Source organism: Dendropsophus ebraccatus, chromosome 11, assembly GCF_027789765.1.
Source record: "Dendropsophus ebraccatus isolate aDenEbr1 chromosome 11, aDenEbr1.pat, whole genome shotgun sequence".
NCBI classification, from domain to species: domain Eukaryota; kingdom Metazoa; phylum Chordata; class Amphibia; order Anura; family Hylidae; genus Dendropsophus; species Dendropsophus ebraccatus.
In genome coordinates, this window is record NC_091464.1 from 48,182,682 (window position 1) to 48,206,941 (window position 24,260).

Sequence of the window (24,260 nt, forward strand, 5' to 3'; positions counted from 1 at the left end):
TCCTGTACAGCCCTGATAATTAACAACACCTGTACCCTGCTGTAATACCTTTGTTTATGAGACTTTGATTATTTCCTTTATACAAGGCCTGTGATTTTTTTTTATCTAATTCTCATAAACAATGGATAGTGGAACACTCCGTATTTGTATCTATTATTATTAAGCTGTCACATATATGCAAATGTTTTTTGATTCTTAATGTGTATCAATTTAGGTTTTTGTGAACCCTTATGTTTTAAGGAGGAGGTTATGTACCCTTATTAATATGTAAATTCACTATGACGTCACACTCGTTCTATACACTAACCTGTTTGATCACGTTATTGCTTGAGAAATGTCACACTGCTTTGTAAAGGCTATTTTTATGGAATCAACACTTTGACGTCACAATTCTTTGGAGTGCAGCTAAATGTTGTCATTTCTACCTACAAGGAGAAAGAGTCTTATCATTGTTCATTACTTATCATTTTCTTTTCTGACACTACCTAGGGGGAAGAAACTTAAAGAGAATCTGTCAGCTCCCGGGCCCTACCTAGGGTGCCGACAATCTCATTTCTCCTACTGTAATGAAGTGTCAAAGAAGAGTTGTTTGTGCCACACTCTGGCACACCTCACCACTCCTTCCTCCTCTTCATGAATAATCAATGCTGCCCGGCCTCCTGCTCGCTCAGCTGTCAGCCAGTGTCTCTGATTACAGATTGGTCCTCTGTAGGCAGTTTATGTCAGAAAGAAACACTCAGATATAGTTGAATCTCTGAGCCCAAAAAAGTTGGGGCTGTGGTTTAGGTGTAACTCCCCTGTCTAGAGACCAGCAGTTCATCGTTTGGTTCAAATGCCCTCATGAAAATAAAATATAGGTATTAATTTTAAGGTTATGTTCATACACAGTATTTTTGCGCAGTATTTTGCAACCAAAACCGAGAGTGGATTGAAAACACAGAAAGGCTATGATCACACACTGTTGAAATTGAGTGGATGGCCATCATTTAATGCAAATAACGACCATTATTTCAAAGTAATGGCTGTAGTTTTAAAATAATGTCAATGGCCACCCACTCAATTTCAACAGGGATTTGAACCAAAAAATAACCTGCTGGCAGGTCTCTAGACAGGTGAGTTACTCCTAGACCACAGCTCCAACACATTTGGGGTCAGAGATTTAACTAAATCTCAGCGTTTCTTTCAAACATAAACTGCCTACAGAGAACTGATCTGCAATCAGAGACACTGGCTGACAACTGAGCGAGCAGGAGGCCGGGCAGCATTGATTATTCATGAAGAAGAGGAAGGAGGGGTACTCTGACACTTCATTACAGTAGGGTTCTACATAATCCAATGCATGGACAAATTAGGAAAAGGTGCAATGCTAACAAGGGGACTGCAAGCTACATCACACTGCCAACACCTCAGGTAGGGCCCGGGTGCTGATAGATTCCCTTTAAGGCCCTATTACACCAAGTGATTATTAGCCATTACATGATGAGAGAGCAATGCAATACCGAATCAGACACACAAACCTGTGTTGTTATTAAATTGTTTTATAAAAAATTCTTTAATAAAAACTATTGAACCAGAATCAAAGGGAATACTGTAAAACAAGCTGAGGTCAGAAACATAGTCAGGAGAGAGGTACAAAATTAGGATACAAGCTGAGGTCAGTAAACACTAGCAAAGGTCAGGAACACAGAAGATCAGTACACAGGGTAAGTCAAAACTATTTCAGGCAGCTATAAAGTTGCCTGTTTAAATATCTTTCCACAATTAAAAAAATTGTTAAAATGCAATAAAAATTTAAATTTAAAACAAAAAAAAATCTTTCCACAATTATACACAGGAGAGCCGGGCTGCATTATTGGCACTGTGTACCTGCAGTGCTGACAGGCTAACCAGCAAGAGCATCACTGGGGCCAGCCGAACTGACACGTCTCTGGCTTCTGCTTGACTGCTCGGCCACAGCATCAGCAGACGATGCAGATTCAGAGCTGCTTCAGTAGGGAGGAGGTGATTGCCAATGGAGTGCGGAGAGGCGGATACCTTACAATTAGACTATGTTTTTGTGTTTTAAATATAACATACCAACAAAACAGAGTCCTAACTAAATCACAAGTTATTGGTAACGAAAGTCCTTTATGCGGGGGTACTCACTCAATAATGTCGTCAGGCAAACTCAAATCCACATCAGTGAGAAAGGAGAAGAGGGCACTCACCGTTACTTGACTTCTTTATTTACAACTTGTTACATGTAGCAATTACCAGTCGGCGTGTACTCGCAAGTGAGGACGCCAACCCCCTCCACAGACACGTGACAGCTGTTTTGCGCGTCAATGACACGCTTCTGACGTCAGTAGAAGCACGTCAGTATGCGCAAAACAACTGTCACCTTGACTGTCATATTGGATGGTTTTGTGTCTCTCTTCCGCCTGGTTATGTCTCTAGGAACCTACTAAGAATCAGGGACTGGTTTGTTGCATTTTTTGTGGACTTATTAAAGTGTCGTTATAACTTTCAAAATCTATATCAACAGTAGATATATGTGCAAGTTTGCAATATAAATTCATTGTTTTTTTGTTGTTATCATGCTGTAAAACAAAGCTGAACTTACCAGAAATCCAGAAACAGTCTCCTGAAGGCAGATTTTCTGACTTGTGCTGGTTGTAAAAAAGAGACTAAACACAGGAATTTCGTTCAGTACAGACGCACGGCTCAATGTGTCCAACAATCACATGACTGCCTTCTCTCTGTGAGCGCTCAGATGGCCTGGGAAACACTGGACTTCCTGTTTTCTGACTCTTTGAGAAAAAAAAAAAAGTCAGAAAACAGGAAGTGCCGTATTCTCCATGATAACTAAATAAATAATGAATGTAAATTGCAAACTTGCTTTAAATCACATCTACTGCTGATTTAGATTTTTTAAGTTACAACGACAGTGACACTTTAAATGTTTTTAACCGTTTTATTTGTATATATCTCTGTGTGTTTAGAGATAGTGGTCTGTAAAATTTATTAAGAGAATAACCTAAGGGTTTCTCTGTTTCTCGTGTATCAGGTATAAAGATTAATTTCTGGAAAACTTAACATACAAAATAGAACAAATAAAGCAATGATAAGTCGTCATACTTTAATCTAACATAGAGGATTTTTTGCACACAGTCTAGTTAGTCCACAACCTGTTGAGATGGGATAAAGCAGTAATGGTTTTTAGTATTGTAATTGGCCATATGTAATATGATTCTCCTGACCGACCTTTAGATTGAGGTGGAAAGACACAAGTCCATGCTGGGCAGTACAGTAACTGTACATGGATCCAATTCTAATTAATAGGATTCCTGCTCAGAACTCAGTGTTCATCATATGGAGCATTAACAACCCAGTTACTCAGCATAGACTCATGTCTCTCCATGTCCTATATGAAAATCACAGAGCAAAATATCATTACAGAGACACTGTAACTGAGAAAGCATCCTGAGATAGAAGGTCCTATGCTGGAGCTCAACACCAGAGCCTTTTTTTTACAATCTGAACATTAAAATGGCGTCTCTTCTAAATGAGTTCTCTGGATAACTGGCTAAAAGGTTTAAAATTTAATGAATAGAGATGAGCGAACCCGATCGTTCTGCATTTGATTAGCAGTGGCTGCTGAACTTGGATAAAGCTCTAAGGTTGTCTGAAAAACATGGATACAGCCGATGACTATATCCATGTTTTCCACATAGCCTTAGGGCTTTATCCAACTTCGGGATGTGGACTTAGGGTTTTTTTAGGGAGTGTTTTCCAAAGGGGTAGTTCGGGGCAGGGGTCGCCCTTTTTAGGGCGAGTGCTCCGACAGACCCTGTGCGAGCAGGAGTAGTAGCATACTTACACAACTAGAGGCGTCTAGGGAGAGTTATCCTGACAGCCCAGCATCTTGGTGTACCTGTCTTCTATTAAGTTGGACTCCTAAGAGAGAAACACTGAACTGACCGTGGAGTGGGTGAGATTGAACCATTTATTTCTCCTTTGTACCACATAGTTTGAGTTGTAGTGTGTATTGAGTCCAACGAGTGCCATGGCATTGGTGTGCGGCTATTCAAATTGTTTTCTTTTCTAGTGAGCACCACGGTTGTGGTATTTAAATGTTTGTGGGGTGTTTTCTATTTTTAATATTATCATTAAAAGTGATGTTTTTTTGGCGTTTCCCCATTTAGATTTTTTTTTGCTATTTTGTTTTTGCAACTTCAGCAGCCACCGCTATTCAAATGCCACATGTTCGGGTTCGGGTCGACTCAAGCATGCTCGAGGTTCGCTCATCTCTAATAATGAACATAATTGTTTCTTTCCTATGTGATTTCTGAGATGTTCCTCAAAATATATTCTTTGAGTAAAACACTTTGCAGATTCAAGACATGAAATTTTTTTTTTTAGTAAAACATTCCCCAAATTAAAAGCATAAACATGGCTTCACCCGAGTGAATTTGCTGATGTTCCACAAGCTTCTTTTTCTTTCTAGAAGACTTTCCATATTTGAGACATGAATACATGAAAATAGCTTCTCTCTTGTGTGAATTCTCTGATGTACAACATAATATGATTTCAGCCTAAAACATGTCCTGCATTCTTAACATGAAAATGGTTTCCCTCCAGTGTGAGTTCTCTGCTGTTCAAGAAGAATTATTTTACTAGTAAAACACTTCCTACATTCGGGACATTAAATTGGCTTCTCTCCTGTGCGATCTTTTAGTTGTTTTCATATGAACAACAAGATCTGATTTCCTACTAAAACACTTTTTACATTCTGGACATGAAAATGGCTTCTCCCCTGTGTGAGTTTTTATATGAGAAACAAGAGTTGATTTCCGACTAAAACACCTTTTACACTCTGGACATGAAAATGGCTTTTCTCCCGTGTGAATTTTCATATGATACATAAGATGTGATTTCATACGAAAACTTTTTTTACATTCTGAACATGAAAATGGCCTCTCTCCTGTGTGAATTCTCTGATGTATACCAAGATATGATTTTAGCTTAAAAGATGACCCACATTCTGAACATGAATATGGCTTCTCTTCAGTGTGATGTTTTTGATGTTCCACAAGAATTGTTTTACTAGTAAAACACTTTCCACAATCGGGACATGACAATGGCTTCTCCCCTGTGTGAATTTTCATATGAGCATCAAGAGTGGATTTCAGTCTAAAGTACTTTTTACATTGTGGGCATGAAAATGGCTTCTCTCCTGTGTGACACCTCAGATGTCCCACCAGAGTTGAATTTTGCATAAACGATTTCCCACACTCTGAATATAACAGTGGCGTTTCATTTGTGTGAATTTTTTCATGCATGGAAAAATCTGTTTTTCTTTCAAGAAGCTTCTCACATTCAGTTTTAGCCAAAAGTCTGTGTCCAGTTCTTTTTCTGTCAGTCTGTGATTTGTAATCCTCTACTTCATAATAGGAAATATGATGTCCAGGGAATCCTCTCATCTCCGCTTCACCTGGAAAATTAAACTTAATTTGTTAACGTTACCCCTTTATGACACAGCTCCCTTGAGTACACGGCTATTTTTCTTTTTCTGATGTTTTTGTTTTTCCCTCCTTGCCTTCTAAGAGCCATAGCAGTTTCAATGTACAGAGCTTATTTTTTTGCAGAATCAATTGTACTTGGTAATGACACCTTTCATTTAACGACAAATATATAGAGCGAAACAATAAAATAATATTTTTGGGGTTAAATTGAAAAAGAAAACACAATAATGCAATATTTTTTGTGCAGTGCACTTACAGTGTTAACATATTATCTTGATTCTGTAGGTAAGTCTGATTACAACGCATGCTTTTATAGCTTTTGTATTATTTTCATACTTAAAAACTTTTTGCAAAATACAAATTCTCAAATTACATACAGTATGCACCATGAGCACCCAGCCTGGGCCAGCACTTTAGCAAAAACAAAATACAGTGATTTGCAATAAATTAGAATATCAACAAAAAGTGTTTTTTGTTTTTTTTTAGTAATTCAATTCAAAAAGTGACCTCATATATTCTATAGGGTCATTACATACAGAGCGAACTTTTTCAAGTGTTTATTTCTGTTAAAGTTGATGATTAGGGATAAAAAAAAACCAAAAGTCAGTATTTCAGAAAATTTGAATAATTAACCCAAAACACCTGCAGTGGCTTCCTAAGGGTTATAAAAGGTTCAGTAGAGATGAGTGAACCTCGAGCATACTCGAGTCGATCTGAACCCAAACGTTCGGCATTTGATTAGCGGTGGCTGCTGAACTTGGATAAAGCCCTAAGGCTATGTGGAAAACATGGATATAGTCATTGGCTGTATCCACGTTTTCCAGACAACCTTAGAGCTGTATCCAAGTTTAGCAGCCCCAGCTAATCAATTGTCGAACGTTCGGGTTCGGATCGACTCGAACCCGAACCCGGTTCGCTCATCTCTATTCAGTATGCAAAACAATCATGGGGAAGACTGCTTGCTTGACAAATGTCCAGAAGGCAGTCATTCACACACTCTACAAGGAGGGTAAGCCACAAAAGTTCATTGCTAAAGAAGCTGGCTGTTCTCAGAGTGCTGTATCAAAGCATATTAATGGATAGTTGAGTGGAAGAAAAAAGTGTGGTAGAAAGAGGTGCACAAGCAACCGGGAGTACCGCAGTCTTAACAGGATTGTAAAGAAAATGCCCTTCAAAAATTTAGGAGAGAGATTCACAAAGAGTAAACTGCTGCTGGAGTCAGTGCTTCAAAAGCCACCACATCCAGACATCTGCAGGAGATGGGCTACAAGTGTAGCATCGCATGTGTCAAGACACTCCTGACCAAGAAACAATGCCAGAAGCATCTTATCTGGGCCAAGGAAAAGAAGAACTGGACTGTCGATCAGTGGTCCAAGGTGCTGATTTCAGATGAAAGTAAATTTTGCATTTCATTTGGAAATCAAGGTCCCAGAGTCTGGAGGGAGAGTGGAGAGGCACACAGTCCAACCTGCTTGAGGTCTAGTGTGAAGTTTCCACAATCAGTGATGGTTTGGGGAGCCATGTCATCTGCTGGTGTAGGTTCACTGTGTTTCATCAACACCAAAGTCAGCACTGCCGTCTACCAGAAAATTTTAGAGCCTTTCATGCTTCCCTCTAATAAAAAGATTTTTGGAGATGGAATTTTCATCTTCCAGCAGGATTTGGCACCTGTCCACACGGCCAAAAGTACCAATACCTGGTTTACTAACCACAGCATCACTGTGCTTGATTGGCCAGCAAACTCGACAGACCTTAACCCCATAGAGAATTTATTGTCAATTTATTGTCAAGAGGAAGATGAAATACACCAGACCCAACAAGGCAGACAAGCTGAAGGCCGCTATCAAAGCAACCTGGGCTTCAATAAGCCCTCTGCAGTACCATCAGCTGATGGCCTCAATGCCACGCCGCATTGATGCCATCATTCATGCAAAAGGTGCCCCGACCAAGTATTGAGGGCATTTACTGTACAGACTTTTCATTTGGCCGACATTTCTGTGTTAAAAACATTTTTCTTCAGTTGGTATAGGATAAATGTTGAGCTCCTCCAATCGCTGCACATGCCAAGTTTGAACTGATCCAAATGCCCTTAAGATAACGTTACGGAGGAAATCTATTGTGCTGCCTAAAGCCTGAGGACGAGATCCAAAAGGATTTGCCTATTCTGTCTGGAGCAGGGACAGGAGGGAGAAGCGACAAGCTGAAGGTTGCAGTTGGCAGGAATGACACAGCTGAAGCAGTGCTCTGCCATAGTGTTGAATATTGTGTGGTGTATTGGCTGTAGAAGTATCTCCCCTGTGCGTCAGTAGGAGAATTGGATGGAGATCTGGAAATGCCGGCCACAGACACATGCAGAGTAGACTGTTATCTCCTACTGCCCCAAGGACCGCCGGACTGTCAACAGGACTGCAGTGATATAGGCCACTGAGGGAGAGGACAGCCAGTGACAAAGGGCTGAGGCCACACCAAAAGGACCAGATAAGTACCGACTTAGGGCTCTATTTAGATCAGAGTCGGCGGGGTCAGATACGGAGATCGCCGGGGGTTCAGGGGTCGGACCCCCGCGATCTCCTAGTTTTTCCCCTATCCTGTGGATAGGAAAATAGTTAATTTTTCCCGGAATACCTCTTTAATTCACAATAAAATGAAATAGGAAATAATGGATAAAAAAGTAGATGCAGAGGGGAGATATATTATATTCAACTGTAAGTTGAACAAGATAACCTGTATTTTGGTGTTTATCTATGTCCCACCAACATTTACATCCTTCCGCCCTTAGGCCATGTTTACACAACCTAAGTTTTGATTTAATTCAAAACTTCTGAGCACTGCAGGCTTAGGTAATCCCGGCTGGAGTGTATACACATACGGGGACATGTATGAAAAGCAGTAAATGCCTTTTTTAGGTGCAGATGGAGCAGATTGGTGTAAAAATATTAGCAAATGGTATTTTTGTATTTTTTTTCGCATCTGCCCCACCTTCACCAGTGGGGCGGAGGGGGGCGTTCCGGGGGGTTTTGTGGCAGCATGCAGAGGGGGCGCTGCCTCTGCGTGCGCCGCAATAAAAATTTTTTCATATGCAAAGAAGGGGTCCGTGGAGCCTCAGTTACGAGTCTCAAAACACGGGAATAGCCAGATATCCCTCTCTCCAGAGAAGGAAGCCCGTTGCCTAGTGGGAAGAGCACCAAACCACCCTGATACATAGTCCCTCAGGTCCTCGCTCTGTTGCGAGCTTTGGGACCTAAATAGGGAAACACCAGTGTGGCCCCTGTAAGTCAAAATCTAACTCTGTGGCAAGTATAACAACATAGGACAAGGGTTACCAAGGCTAGGCATCCATCCACAGACTGCAGTTTCGGGGTATTTGCCCCTCGTCAGTGTGGAGTAGGATTCTGGCTACCGGGAGCAATGAAAAATAGACCAACAAAACACAACAATCACTGAACTCAGGGAGAACAGCGAAAAAATCCACATCACATTCGTACTCATTTACGAATGTCCACTGATTGCCCCCTTAATTATTTTTTCAGTGGAAAAATGATACTAAAACCTACGCAAGCTCTGAGCTGTGCGCCTCTACATAAATACCCTTAACTAGGGAGCTGTGGGGACATTTGTAAGCCCAACGTAAAAAAACGCCGGACTTCATAAATGTCCCTCATAGTATACACTCTGGCCGGGATTCCTATCGGCTGGACAAAAAACTGACATGTCAGTTTTGTGCAGCCGTTATTCATCGAATAGCAGCCACACAAGCCTGACGGGTCACACAATGGAGTGTGTGGCTCCAGAGGACTCTGTCATCTCTACTGCCGCAGCTGCACCTACACCCGGCACCTCATATTAGTCCTAACCAAGGTTCGATTTCCGTGTGTCCAGGGGTGGGTGTTACCACTCCTGACCACCGTGACAAGTAACCTCCTAAACACCAGAGCCCACCTGCAGGCTCAATACCAGTCCCACTGACTCGGGCCATGGCAGAATCAATCCCCCTTTAGAAATTGGAGCTGGAGGAAAATTAAAGAGATTTTCAGGCCATGTTCCCACACAGTATTTTTGTAATTATTTTGCAACCAAATCCAGGAGTGGATTGAAAACAGAGAAAGGCTATGTTCACACACTGTTGAAATTTAGTGGATGTACCTCATTTAATGGCATATAATTGTCATTGTCATGCTGTACAGCAAACCCCATGGGCCCTAGGACACAATGGACAGAATCTGTCCCATTCAAGGCTCAGTAACCTTCCTAGGTCATTCTACACGGAGGGAGAAGCTGATGATAAAGGAGGACACTGCTGGGAATAGATCTCTGAACAGGAAGTCTCAGCTTAGTTTTAAAGTCCGGCCAAAATAATTTTTTGATATGTTATTAATTATGGAAAGTTTGACAAATTTCTAATATACACTAATTATGGCAAATGGACATAAAGTGCTATTTCCCTCAATTTAGTAGATCAGGCAGACTTCAATTTTTCTAAAAACCAGTGACGTCACAAACCGAACCAGAGCAGGGCTGGGTGTAATTCCTATGAACCGTCCAGCAGGGGACGCAGTGTATGGAGAAATTACATAGTAAGAATAACTATCACAAGTGCCAGCAGCCCCATCCACGGCACATAGAATGAGGCTGCTGGCACTTGTGGTGCAGCTGCCCCCGTGCCAGCAGCCACCAAGTGAACACCCCCATTACCTAAAGACCCCCAAATTACCGCTATCAGAAGTGCCATCAGCCCCGTCCACGGCGCTTAGGACGGGGCTGTTGGCACTTTTAGTGTTTTTGTGGGCCCTTGGGCGACAGAGCCTAAGTGGGCTCTTTTGAGAAGCAACAATTAAACAGCAGGTACCCATATAGATGCCCCCCCCTCTTTGTACTGCCCCGTATAGATTGCCCCCCTCTGTGTAGCCCCCTTATAGATGGCCCCCCTCTGTGTAGCCCTCTTATAGATGGCCCCCCCCTCTGTGTAGCCCCCTTATAGATGGCCCCCTCTGTGTAGCCCCCTTATAGATGGTCCCCCTCTGTGTAGCCCCCTTATAGATGGCCCCCCTCTGTGTAGTGCCCCTTATATGTCCCCTCTCTTCCGGCTTAGGCAGCATGTCAGGCAACTTACTGATTCACTCACCCAGGAATCCGGGACCAGTGTGTCCTGGATTCCCAGAATGCCCCTGGACGGCAGCCCACCGGACCTGACTCAGCAATGATCGATAATCAATCATTGCTGAGTGAGCAATGAAAAGGTGCTGTGGGCCCCAGTACTTGCCTGACTAAGCCAGGTGCTGATGCCGGCCATGTGTGTGTGTGTGTGTGTGTGTGTGTGTATATATATATAGTTTTTCTTTATTTTTTTCATCCCCTCTAATTGAAAAATATGAACATTTATCTATACAATATACATCTCCTCCACTGAAAAGCAGGTAGAGGATTGTACGTGTAATATGTATGAAAGGCTCTCACCATTCTCTGACACTGATATCAGGGTCTCAGCTCCACTTGTTGTTCCTTCATAACTTTCCTGCAGTGATCTTACATTCAGGATCTAGGAATAAGACAAAGCAAAAAGGAACCTTAGGTTATCTTATATCCAGGAAAACCTCCAAACTGCAGTAATAGAGGAATAAAGAACTCCTCTAAGGGAGATCAGACAGCATCAGCAGTCAGCCAGGTATATAACATATCAACAGCAATGTGAATGTTATTATGTCACATGAAATGATGGGAGCCGAACCTTAAGTGGACAGCTGTGCTCACTAACGTTATTCACCAACATAAGGGCTTTTACAGTAAAGAAGCCTTTTATCACCACTACAGACTGAGTGGTCACTTTGTTCTTTGCGGTGACCTTACTACGAAAAGTCGTTCCCAGTATTTCTTGCATTTTCTCTACATATTTAGATGTCACTTATAAGGACTAGATGAAGTTTATCACTATTACTGAGGCCGCACTAATCTCTTATACAACAGTAAGGTTATGTGTACTGAATCTTACAATACATGATAAAATTCTTTTAGCTTTAGAAGCAGCTGATTGGCATTGTGCTGTTAGTCACTGATTTACACTGCAGAACTTTACATTTATTCACATTAAATCTATAGACCCAAGTACAGATCCAAAAAAGAGGAAGTTTACCACATTATGTGGCCACAACCTACCACAGCCACCAGTAGATCATATACATCATATACTGCACAGCTGCTTTATATATAGAAGAAAGCTATAGAGGATTTACAGAAACATTGGATTCATGTACCTGAACACCCAGTGGGATATCTTCCTCCTCCTCCTTTTTACAATCCAGGGGATATAGAGGACGGGGACATCTCTCTGGTGGATTTCTACTACTGGATCCATCTATAGGAAATAATCACAGTGACTGAATACATTGTATATATGTGATGATCAGATGATGGGGGATCCAGGAGATCCATAACCCTAGTGTTTCCTCTCCTCTTACCTGGTGATGGGAGGGACTGCTGATCCTCCATCATGACATCCTTGTACAGATCCTTGTGTCCTTCTATATACTCCCACTCCTCCATGGAGAAATAGACAGAGACATCCTGACACCTTATAGGAACCTGACACAGACAATGATACAATTATCCTCCAGACCCCTCACCCCTTGGTGTTATTGTATAATGTCCCAGCATTCCCAGCAGCATTGCTCACCTCTCCAGTCAGCAGCTCAGTGATCCTGGAGGTAAGTTCTAGAATCTTCTGCTCATGTATCAGTGACTGAGGTGGAGGCTCGGTGATGGGGCTCTGGGTCCTGCTCCAGCCTCCTGACCTGACACCAGGGGGCGCCACACACTCACCAGACCCCTTCTTCACTACTGTGTAATCCTGTGTATGGTGACACTGATCACTACAGAGAGTCTAACAATCCTTCCCCTCCAGTCATTTACCTGCTTTACTAATAGAGATACAAGTGATGTCATGTGAGACTCTCACCTCTCCAGTTATCCAGTAGATTATCTCTAGGGTGAGGTCTAATATCCTTCCCGCCATGTGCTCTCTCTTCTTCTCCATGCTTGGTGGGTCACTGATGAAAAGCTCTATATTCTTTCAAAGAAAAGTACAAAATTCACACAGTTAAACATAATGGGGATCAGTAAAGATTAGGAAAACACAGTTGCTTTCTTCCAAAAACAGTGCCACACTTGTTCTCAGGATTTGCATGGTTTTACAAGTCTGCCATAATCATTTTGAAGGAACTGAGCTGCAATACCATGGACAAACTGAGGACAAGAGTAGCACTGTTTCTAGAAAAAAAAAAGTTTTTCTAATTCTAGAGAGCTCCTTTAAGAAACCTGAGGGAAACCTGGGGGATGGGATCTTACCCTCTGGTCTTCTCCCAGTCTTCTGCTGATCAGCAGCTGAGCAGGAACACTGCTTTAGCTGCTGATTGGCTGAGCTGATGCTGGGGCCGCATCTTTGAAGAGGCAGAGCCTGGGACACTTGTATCTCAGTGTGCTAGGCTCTGCTGAAGATAGAAGACATCGGGGTGAGTATCAATAGGGTTCCCCCTTCTCGCCCCAGCACTCCGCTCATCCCAGCGAGGAAGGGGGGGCAATTAACCCCTTCTTGGTTGGAATGGGTACATTGTGACATCAATGTGGCCCCTATGGGGTTAATTGAGGATGCCAACACCTGTCACAGTGATGGGTGTTCTGCTTCTGTCTTTTATTTGTGTTTTTCCCTTTTGTTTTTCAGATATCGGTATCCTGTGGATTACGTCGATGACCAGAATAGTTTTTTATTTAACAAAGTGGTCAACAAGGGATGTGGGGGTGTTCTTTTTTAAATAAAATACTTTATTGTGTAGTGTTTTATTTTCCCTTACTTTTAGAGGGTGGGTTATACTGAGGAATTCTCACGGATAGTGTCTGCGGAATTCCGCTGACTGGCCGCGTGCCTTTCTGCCAGCTCCATAGGTACCATTCTATGGGCTCGCGTGTTCCGCTATCCGCCGAAAGAAGTGACACCAGGGGAACTAAGAAGAGCTGGGTACCAGTAATCCTGGAGCGTACAATTTGGGGCTCCTGGACTGGGCGGTAGCAGGCTGGTAATATTAGCCTGATACCCCAAAAGTTAAAAATTGCATTTCTTTCCAATTTTAGTCCATAAATAGGAATTTTGGGGTTCCGTCATACATTTAATGGTAGATTTAAAGGCGCCATTACAAAGTATACTTGTTCCTAAAAAAAAATAGCCCTTACGTGGCTCTGTAGATGGAGTGCAATAGCTCTTAGTAGGTGAGGAGAAAAAACAAAAGAATAAAAGTGAAAATTGTCGTGGCCATTTACGCCATTTTGGGCTGGGACATGAAAGGGTTAACATTAAATTGTAGGTTCTCCTTCAATCTTATCTTTTGTAACATATAAAGCCCCAGTAATCATGAATTATAAAAAGCTACTGATATCAGCAAAGGAGGTAACTTATGTATACACTAGACTCCTGATCACATAATAGCTACGTATAGTTCAGTAGTCAGCCATCCCTGACACATAGTAACTACAGGCTAATAATAATAGTATTATCCCCCCTATACAGCATGCATAGTGCAGTGCACCACATACAGCAGCCGGATCTAATTTTCCTGGAGGCTATATATCTAATTATTCTTTCCAGACATTAGCAGATCCAATACCAATCTGCCTTACAGAAGGTCCCAGTCCACTGTCCATCATTTCCATCCACTGTATCCATATTGTGGTAAATACTTGTGATCAAAGTATTTTAGTATTTGCCAACATAAAATTGCTAGAGCTGTGAGCTTTCGGGATTCAAAAGATCCCTTCGTCAGACAAGTTCACAAATGAATGACTTACAGAAACAGCACAACATTTTAGGGATGTTACAAACAAGAAAGGAGAGACATCTGTGAATTTCTAATCATCCACTGTATATAATCCCAGATTATAGGAAATCACTGCAGCTGTACATTCCCTTAAAGGGGTTATCCCGGACATTAAGAAGTCAGAAAAGTGCATATATTAAAACTAAATATACATCACTACCTGGCTGTGTTTGTGTTGCTTTCTGTCTCGTCTCCTCCTCATTGTGCAGTAACACTTCCTGGTGGGGGAGGGAGTAGTTCTTTACCGACTCCTCCTGCTCCCTCCCATCTGCATCTCAGTCACTAGCTGCATCCCGTCCTACTACACCCCCAGCATCTCTGTCCCGTCCTCCTCTAGTCACATGACTTTTCTCCCTCCACCTCTGGTCACATGACTCCTCTCCCTCCACCTCCTCTTCTGGTCACATGATTCCTTTCCCTCCACCTCTGGTCACATGACTCCCTCTACACTTCAGCTTAGTATCACACTATACTATAGAGAGGAGATGCCAGAGAGCCAACCAGTACATGCACTTCACTAATTCTGGGATGTAACCAGTAAAATGGCCATTTTCATTGGTTGATCATCTAGTTATTTACATGTGCTGCAGATCCTGACTGTCTGTAGCATTGTATGTTACGATGGTCCAAAAAGGAATATTGTATGTTGAAAATATTGTATCTTGAGGCCATTGTAAGGTGAGGGATCACTTTAATACTTAGACGGAATCTGTATTTATATCTCTCTATATGTATAACAGGATGATGATTTTTTTTTTTTTTTTTAAGTACGGATGTTTCCAAACCTTGATGACCTCAACAATCACTTATGACAGTGTGTGTTTGACCGCAAGTGATGTCATAGGAGACACATACACTGTACACTCTAAGGCCACATTCATGCAATGTATTTTTTAAATAAATAACGACCGTTAATGAAAATTGCAACAAAGGCCGCTGTTTATGTACACTGTGCTTTACATTTGTTTCAACAGAACAACGGCCGCAGTGTATACACACTTTATACACTGCGGCCGCACAAAAAACTGACATGACTATTTTGTGCTGCCGCTAAAAGCCCTCACAGCTTAGTACCTTAGGGTCTAGGTAGGGCCCCTAATAACTCTGAATTAACCTGTAGTCCACTCCTCTCCTCCACAAGCCAGCCTAACAAACTTAGTTTGAGTTAACTAAAGTAAAACAGAGACTTGTCAAGTATCATAAACTATTAGGCTGCATTCCCACGTTCCATGATCCTGACCGATCACGGACGTGGAATGCATGTACCGGAGTCCCCCCGTGGCCGGACAGCATCTGTAATTAGATGCTGGGAGCGGGGGAGACTGTATTCATAAGCGCCGCGCTGTAATGATGCAGCCGCGCGATGCTGTTACTACAGCGCGGCACTTATGAATACAGTCTCCGCCGCTCCCAGCATCTAATTATAGATGCTGTCCGGGTGCGGGGGGACTCCGGTACATGCATTCCACGTCCGTGATCAGTCAGGATCACGGAACGTGGGAATGCAGCCTTATTCCTCCAGCGAGAAGCTATATTCAAGCTTCAGTGTATAGTACTGTCAAGTACCCAGCTCTTAGGATTGAGTTCATTATTGCACCTTTACTAAAGAGTAAGAAAACGTGCACGCCTCTTAGTAAATCCAGCCAGCTGGCGCCCGAACCTGTGCCCGGCTTACCAAATCTACACCTGCTTCCAGGACGTGTAGATTTGGATCAAGAAATGATGTCCAGGGGAAGCCGCACCTCCTCCCCGCCTTGCCCCCACCCCCACCCATTGGGCGAGCAGGGGATATGGCAGGCATACACAAGGGAGAACGGGCGAATCTGCACCTTCTCCACGGCCCAGATGGACCTTTTATAAATGTCCCCCTTTGTGTTTTGCTTACACTACAAATGCACAAACACCTGCACCTATTCTAATTAAAAAGCGTGTGTTGCTACATTCAGGGGTGGGCACATACCACTCCTGGCCACCGTGACAAGTCCCTCACGGGTGCACCACCATTTTGCCCAGCTATACCACAACACCTGGCTCCCTTGGGTTACCACACCTAATATACACCTAAATAGATGTTACTTTAGTTCTAGTTTGCTAGTTAATAGTTACATTTGTTGATTGAAAAGTTTTTTCAGAGACCAGAGTTTATGGCCATGATTGATATTTGTATCTACTGTATATCAGCCTCTTCTCAGTGTCTGACTGATTACTGTAAAAGTGCTGCTAACACAGTACTTTTAATTGTCCATTTATTTGTCCAGGTATGTTTATAGATATGGTGGAAGTCCACCTCTCACCCAGGGGCGTAGCTAATGACTCCTGGGCCCTGGTGCGAGAGGTCAACTTGGGCCCCCCCCCCCCCTTCCTCGACCAAGTGATGCTATTGGTATATGTGTATAATATATATATATATATATATATATATATATATATATATATATATATATATATATACACCAAGACAGATATTACGAATAACGATCTTAAGATAGGAAGAGAAAATATTATCACCACACATATTACCGCCATATTGCTACTGACCAAATCCTGTATACTAAGACCAATAAAACATAGTACCAGATAGCAAGTAACAAATAATTCCACCACATACTGACTAACACCACCACTGCTACTGACTAACACCACCACATACTGACTAACACCACCACATACTGACTAACACCTCCGCTGCTACTGACTAACACCACCACATACTGACTAACACCACCACATACTGACTAACACCAACGCTGCTACTAACACCACCACCTACTAACACCACCGATGCTACTGAATAACATCCACTGTACACGTATCACCGCATCCAGTCATATAGAGGTGGACGCAGCTCCACACAGGCTCTAGACACCATATACATTACAGTGCAGTTACATCAGGTGACTCACAGGGGACGTCTTCTCTGATCGGAGTTCTTCCCTCTTCATCTTCTTCTCCATCTGCTCTCGGCCATTATGAGAACTTCTCCGAGCCACGAATCCACAGAATCTGCCAGACAGACATATTAGACTCCTCACTCTGACACCATCGTAATCTCTCTACAAACTGCACATTTGTATTGGCCTCATTTAGTGGGTAACCCTGACACTATGTGACCTCCTTATAGTGTATGCCCTATATGTAGCCTCCTTATAGATGGTCCCCACTCTGTGTATCCCCCCTTATAGTATATGCCTCCTACTATGTAGCCTCCTTATAGATGCCCCCTCTGTGTATCCCCCCTTATAGTATATGCCTCCTACTATGTAGCCTCCTTATAGATGCCCCCTCTGTATATCCCCTCTTATAGAAAGCCCCCTCTCCCCCTATGTTGCCCCCCTTATAGATGCCCCCCCTTATAGATGGCCCCTTCCCCCCCCTTATATATTGCCCCCTTATAGATAGCCCCCTCTCCCACCCTCCTATAGATGGCCCCTTCCCCCCCTTATAGATGGCCCCCGCTGCTATAGATGGCCCCTTCCCCCCCTTATAGATGGCCCACTCTCCCCTCTCCTTATATAGATGGTCCCCTCTCCCCCCCCCTTATAGATGGTCCTCTCTCCCCCCCCTTATAGATGGTCCCCCTCCCTTATAGATGGTCCCCCTCTCCCCCCCCTTATAGATGACCCCCCTCTTCCCCCCCTTATAGATGATCCCCCTCTTCCCCCCCTTATAGATGGTTCCCTCTCCCCCCCCCTTATAGATGGTCCCCCTCTCCCCCCCCTTATAGATGGACCCCCCTCTTCCCCCCCTTATAGATGATCCTCCTCTTTCCCCCCTTATATATGATCCCCCTCTTCCCCCCCTTATAGATGGTTCCCTCTCCCCCCCTTATAGATGGTCCCCCTCTTCCCCCCCTTATAGATGATCCCCCTCTTTCCCCCCTTATATATGATCCCCCTCTTCCCCCCCTTATAGATGGTTCCCTCTCCCCCCCTTATAGATAGTCCCCCTCTCCCCCCCCCTTATAGATGGTACCCTCCCCCCCTATAGATGGTCCCACTCTTCCCCCCCCCTTATAGATGGTCTCCTCCCCCCCCTCCCTATAGATGGTCCCCCTCCCCCCCCCCTCCCTATAGATGGTCCCCCTCCCCCCCTTATAGATACCCCCCCTCTAGAAGGTCCCCCTCTCTCCCCCCTCCTTTATAAATGGCCCCTTCCCTCCTATAGATAGCCCCCTCTTTCCTTTATTAAAACAAATAAAAATAAATAAAAAAAAACACACACAACTCACCTAACGCGCTCCCCCGGCGATCCTCTTCTTCTTCAGCCTCCGTCTGCCCCGGATCATGCGCTGCTGCCGGGGGTGTCGCGTCCTATCCCCGGCAGCGCGCGCATCATAGAGTTCCCTGTGCTGGGACCTCCAGCACAGGGAGCGTCTCTAATGTGCGCTCCCTGTGCCGGAGCAGTGAACTCTATGATGCGCGCGCTGCCGGGGATAGGACGCAACACCCCCGGCAGCAGCGCATGATCCGGGGCAGACTGAGGCGGCCTCTTGTGACCGCAAGCAACACAATGCTTGCGGTCACAAGAGTGATTGATGAGGGGGGGGCCTCAGGGGCCCAGCGGGCCCCGCGGGCCCCCCCTTGTGGCGGGCCGGGTCGCAGCGGCGACTGCTGCGACCCTGGTAGTTACGCCACTGCTCTCACCCTAACTCCTCCACTCATCCTAAGGGTACTATTACACAAAGCGATTTTTTGATGATTAACGATAAACTCAAACGACCACTGTGGCGAACGACCTGAAATCGTTCACCCAATTACACGGAACGATGATCGTTATTGCATTCGTCCTGTCGTCGCCACTGTGTTCGCCGCTACTGAGAACGATGTCTATTAAATGCAAACGATTTGCGAATAATCAATGATAAAAATAGGTCCAAATTCTATTAACCCTTTACGGAGGGGGCCAATTTTCGTTTTTGCGTTTTCGGTTTTTCCTCTTTGTGCTTAAAAGGCCATAGCACTTGCATTTTTCCACCTAGAAACCCACATGAGCCCTTATTTTTTGCGTCACTAATTGTACTTTGCAATGATAGGCGGAATTTTTGCATAAAGTAAACTGCAAAACCAGAAAAAAAAAAGTGTGGTGAAATTGAAAAAAAAAACGCATTATTTTATTTGGGGGGTATTTGTTTTTAAGCCATTCGCCCTGAGGTAAAACTTGTTATTCATGTTGCCCAAGTCGTTAAAACGATATATAACATGTATAACTTTTCTTTTATCTGATGGCCTGTAAAAAATTCAAACCACTGTTAACAAATATACGTTCCTTAAAATCGCTCCATTCCTAGGCTTATAACGCTTTTATCCTTTAGTCTATGGGGCTGTGTCAGGTGTAATTTTTTGCGCCATGATGTGTTCTTTCTATCGATACCTTGATTGCGCATATACGACTTTTTAATCGCTTTTTATTACATTTTTTCAGGATTTGATGCGACCAAAAATGCGCAATTTTGCACTTTGGGATTTTTTTGCGCTTACGCCGTTTACCGTGTGAGATCAGGAATGTGATTAATTAATAGTTCGGGCGATTACGCACGCGGCGATAGCAAACATGTTTATTTATTTGTTTACTTTTATTTAAAACCTGGGAAAAGGGGGGTGATTCAGACTTTTATTAGGGGAGGGGGCTTTTTACTAATAACGATACTTTTTTTTTCTTTACACATATACTAGAAGCCCCCCTGGGGGACTTCTAGTATATACACTTTGATCTCTCATTGAGTTATAGTTATACAGCAAAGATCAATGAGATGAAATCGCTGCGCGGCCCCGCTCTGAACACCTCTTACGGGCACATGACGTACCGGTACGTCATGCGTCCTTAAGAGGTTAAACGACCAACGATTTCTCGTTGGCCGTTTATTCGTTGTCTTCTATTACATTAAACATTATAGTTCAAATCTGAACAGTTTAAAGATTTTATGAACGATAATCGTTCCGTGTAATACCACCCAAACTCTCTACTATGTATAGGCTAATTTGTGGAGGTCTCACGATCAGAGTGCTGCTGTTGTGGGAATTATCTCAGGGTAGATGGGTCAATGCAATAAAAAGGACTTGTTGTAAATTTAAGGTTATTTAGAAGTCCAAGTTCTTTTTATTGTACTGGTTTATCTATGTGATGTATTTCCCCTCACCCCCCCCCCCCATACCCTCTCTTATTCACAGATGTCCCCCACCCCCCACCCCTTCTTGTTTGTAAAATGTTGTGCTGTTTCTGTAAGTCATTCATTCGTAAACTTGTATGACAAAGGGATCTTTTGAATTCTCGCTCACAATTCTAACAACATAGATTTTTCTGGCTAACAAAGTACCATACTATTTTTTCTGATGAATCTGTTAGAATTGGTGCTATAAAATTATTATTTTTTGTTTCATAATACTATCTTTATCCAGAAGAAAGTAGTTGCGATGGGCACAAATGTGGCATCGACTTTTGCCAACATGTTCGTTTCCCAGACGAAGGACACATACATATCCATAGATGACGTCATTATTTGGCCAAGGGACCACACTGAACGGATTGAATTTGTTAAGGCCCTATTACACGGAATGATTATCTGCCGTATTCGGCCATTACGGCTGATAATCATCCTGTGTAATAGAACTCAACGATCGGCAGCAGACCGCTGCTATATTCTATGGGCTGCCCGGACAATCAGCAATCATCCGGGCAGCCTCTCCACACCCCCCCAATGACTCTCACCAGCTCGCTGCTGCAGCGTGAAAAAGAGGCGGCAGCAAGCAGGGAACGAGGAGCAAACAAGCGCTGACAGCGCTCGTTTGGTCCTCTCACTCGCCTCGTGTAATAAGGGGCTTAAAGCGTAACTGTCATGTTTTTTTTATTGCAGAAATCAGTAGTATAAGCGATTTTAAGAAACTCTGTATTAGGTTTTATTAGCCAAAAAAGCCTCCTTCTGTACTCAAGAAGCAATTTCCCAGCCTCCCCCCCTGACTTCTTATCTGTGCATTATCAGGCAAACACTTCATTACGGAGAAGCCAGTGAAGACGGGCTCTGCTCTCTCCATTGTAAGCCTATGAAGGGGGGAGGGGCTGAGGGAGATGGAAGAGGTGATATGAAGGTCGGCTGTTTGTAGACTCCCTGGGCACCTAAAACGCTAAATTCAGGGGTCAGAAAGGTCAGTGCTTATCTATGAACTTACTGAGAGAAGATTGCAGGGTGTTGTGCTGTGCAGGACTGCTCCGTGCTCAGTCACTCCTCTCAGCCCCTCCCCTCTCCATAGCCACATAATGTAGACAGAAATCCTGCTTCTTCTGATGTGAGGGGGGAGGCTGGGAGATTGCTTTTTCAGTCCAGAAGGAAACTCTTTTAGTACATAAAACCTATTACAGAGTTTCTTAAAATCGCTTGTACTATAGATATTTATTGTTTTCAGAAAAATGACCCTGAAATGACAGTTACGCTTTAAGTTTCATCAATCAGATTGACGCTAATATACAATTCTCACATACCTACTCAACTAAAGTGCAATTCATGGACGTTAGCCATTAAAGGGTACAAATTTATATACGGATATAGGCTGGGTTCACACTACGTATATTTCAGTCAGTATTGTGGTCCTCATATTGCAACCAAAACCAGGAGTGGATTAAAAACACAGAAAGGATCTGTTCACACAATGGTGAAATTGAGTGGATGGCCGCCATATAACAGTAAATAACTGCCATTATTTCAATATAACAGCCGTTGTTTTAAAATAACAGCAAATATTTGCCATTAAATGGCGGCCATCCACTCAATTTCAACATTGTGTGAACAGATCCTTTCTGTGTTTTTAATCCACTCCTGGTTTTGGTTGCAATATGAGGACCACAATACTGACTGAAATATACGTAGTGTGAACCCAGCCATGTACTGTAAAGAGACTGACAGGAACATGTTTTTACATTTTGACAGCTGCCATACCAGGGCGATGTTTAGAATCCGTCCATACTGTCACGGCCGCGGCGGCGTCCCGTGTTCCGGGCCACCGCCGCGACCTCCTCCTGCCCCATGCAGCCGCCGGCGTCCTTGTGCAGGGACCCGGCGCTGCTGCTAGTTCGGCCCCTGGGGGCGCCTCACCTCTCCTCCGCTCCTGTCTCCGTCTGTGCCGGCCAGGGCGCGCGTCCCCGCCTCCTAGGGCGCGCGCGCGCCGGCTGTCTCTGATTTAAAGGGCCAGTCCGCCCTTAATTGGTTAATTGCACCTATCACTCCCTATAAATCCCAGCATGCCCTGTCCCTTGTGTTGGAGCCTCTACATGCTTCCCATAGCGTTTGGCCCAGCCCCCTGTTGTTCCTGATACCTATCCGCTACCTGGTCCCTAGTCCTTGTTCCTGGTTCCTGCTCCCCTGTCACTCCATTGCTCCTGTGTTCATCCTGTCACCTGCGGTTACGTCTACAGACCTCTGCCAGCACTATTTCCTGCCTACTGCTCCTGCCACGCCTCGCCTGCCGTCACTAGCAACCAAGCCAGGGGTAGCGACCTGGGGGTCGCCTGCCGCAGCAAGTCCATCCCGCCTTGCGGCGGGCTCTGGTGAAAACCAGCGGCCCCTTAGACTCCGCTCCCTGGTGAGGTTAGTGCCATCGCTGGTGACGGTCCAGTGGATCCACTACTCCAGGCGTTACACATACAGCCAGATGCTGCAGGCTCAGAGAGTCACCGACACTCCAGACAAACTGACAAAAGCACTTGGCAGAATGGAAAGTGAGTTTAAAGACAGGGTTTACCCAACTAATCTTTTGGAACAACACCAAAATAAGTTAGAAGATCCTGTAGTACAACATAGACCCCCTAGATATAAACAAGAGAGGATTCCATGTGAGACTGCATAGTGATATGTCCCCTAAAACCACAATATTAATATATAAATATTAATCTATGAAATATTATTCACCAACACTGGAGTATCATCAGTAAGTGTTATAGTGAGACCTCTGATTTTCAGATACCACCACTGATGTCTTACACAGGAGACCCAAAACTGTAATAGAGAAAACATAGTTAAGGCTGATGTGTCTTAAAAAAAATGAAGGACAAACCTTTGTGTCAAAAATAATGGATTACACCCTTGCCTTACATGTGTGAGTTGTGCATACATGAAAAAAGGAACAGTGTTTGTACACCCAAAGACAAATAGAACATACCCTCTGAAGTTTTATCTTACCTGTACATCCAGTTGCTCGATATTACTCGTTAGGGCACAGATACTCTAGGCCACGCCAGTTTGGCACAGGGCTGCAATTTTAAAAACATTTTTTTAGGACAATAACTGCATCACCTGCCGAATGGAGCCCAGGACAGATCTTGGATTAAAAGCAGCTATATGAAGGTACAAGCGGTTTGGGGGGTCAGATTGTGGGTACAGAGTCACTTTAACTGCTTTAAAAAGATGTGAACTATTCTGGATACAGAGTACTGTAAATACAGTGTATCCAAACGTTTTAAATATAGAATATAAAATTACTGATAACATATTTAGGCGAGTCCCCCTAGATCAGGCATGTCCAAAGTCCGGCCGGAGGGCCATTTGCGGCCCGCGTTCCGAACTTTTACGGCCCCCCAGGTATCCAGCTTGCTATTATCTGCCTGTGTTATAAAGCATATAGCATGTAGCATGTAAAATGGTCGGCCCTCGCACATGTTCACTTCATCAAATTTGGCACTCTTCGAAAAAAGTTTGGACATGCCTGCCCTAGATGGATGCTTGCCCAACACCCATTAATTCTGTAACTGGGACCAAAAAGGTCCTTTCCTTATATATTTCACTTGTTCTCTAGATTACCTGAATCAAAACAAGTATGGAGGAGTATACCATGAACCACCGTTTTGTCTCTTTTTCTCTACACTTAGGGCCCTTTTACACAGAAAGATTTTCTGACAGATTATCTGTCAAAGA

At 43.7% G+C, this 24,260-nt stretch overlaps 1 pseudogene; it reads right to left on the reverse strand.

The window, feature by feature from the left end:
• Positions 1-24,260, reverse strand: part of LOC138767390 (oocyte zinc finger protein XlCOF7.1-like) — a 65,717-nt pseudogene that overhangs the window by 13,454 nt on the left and 28,003 nt on the right.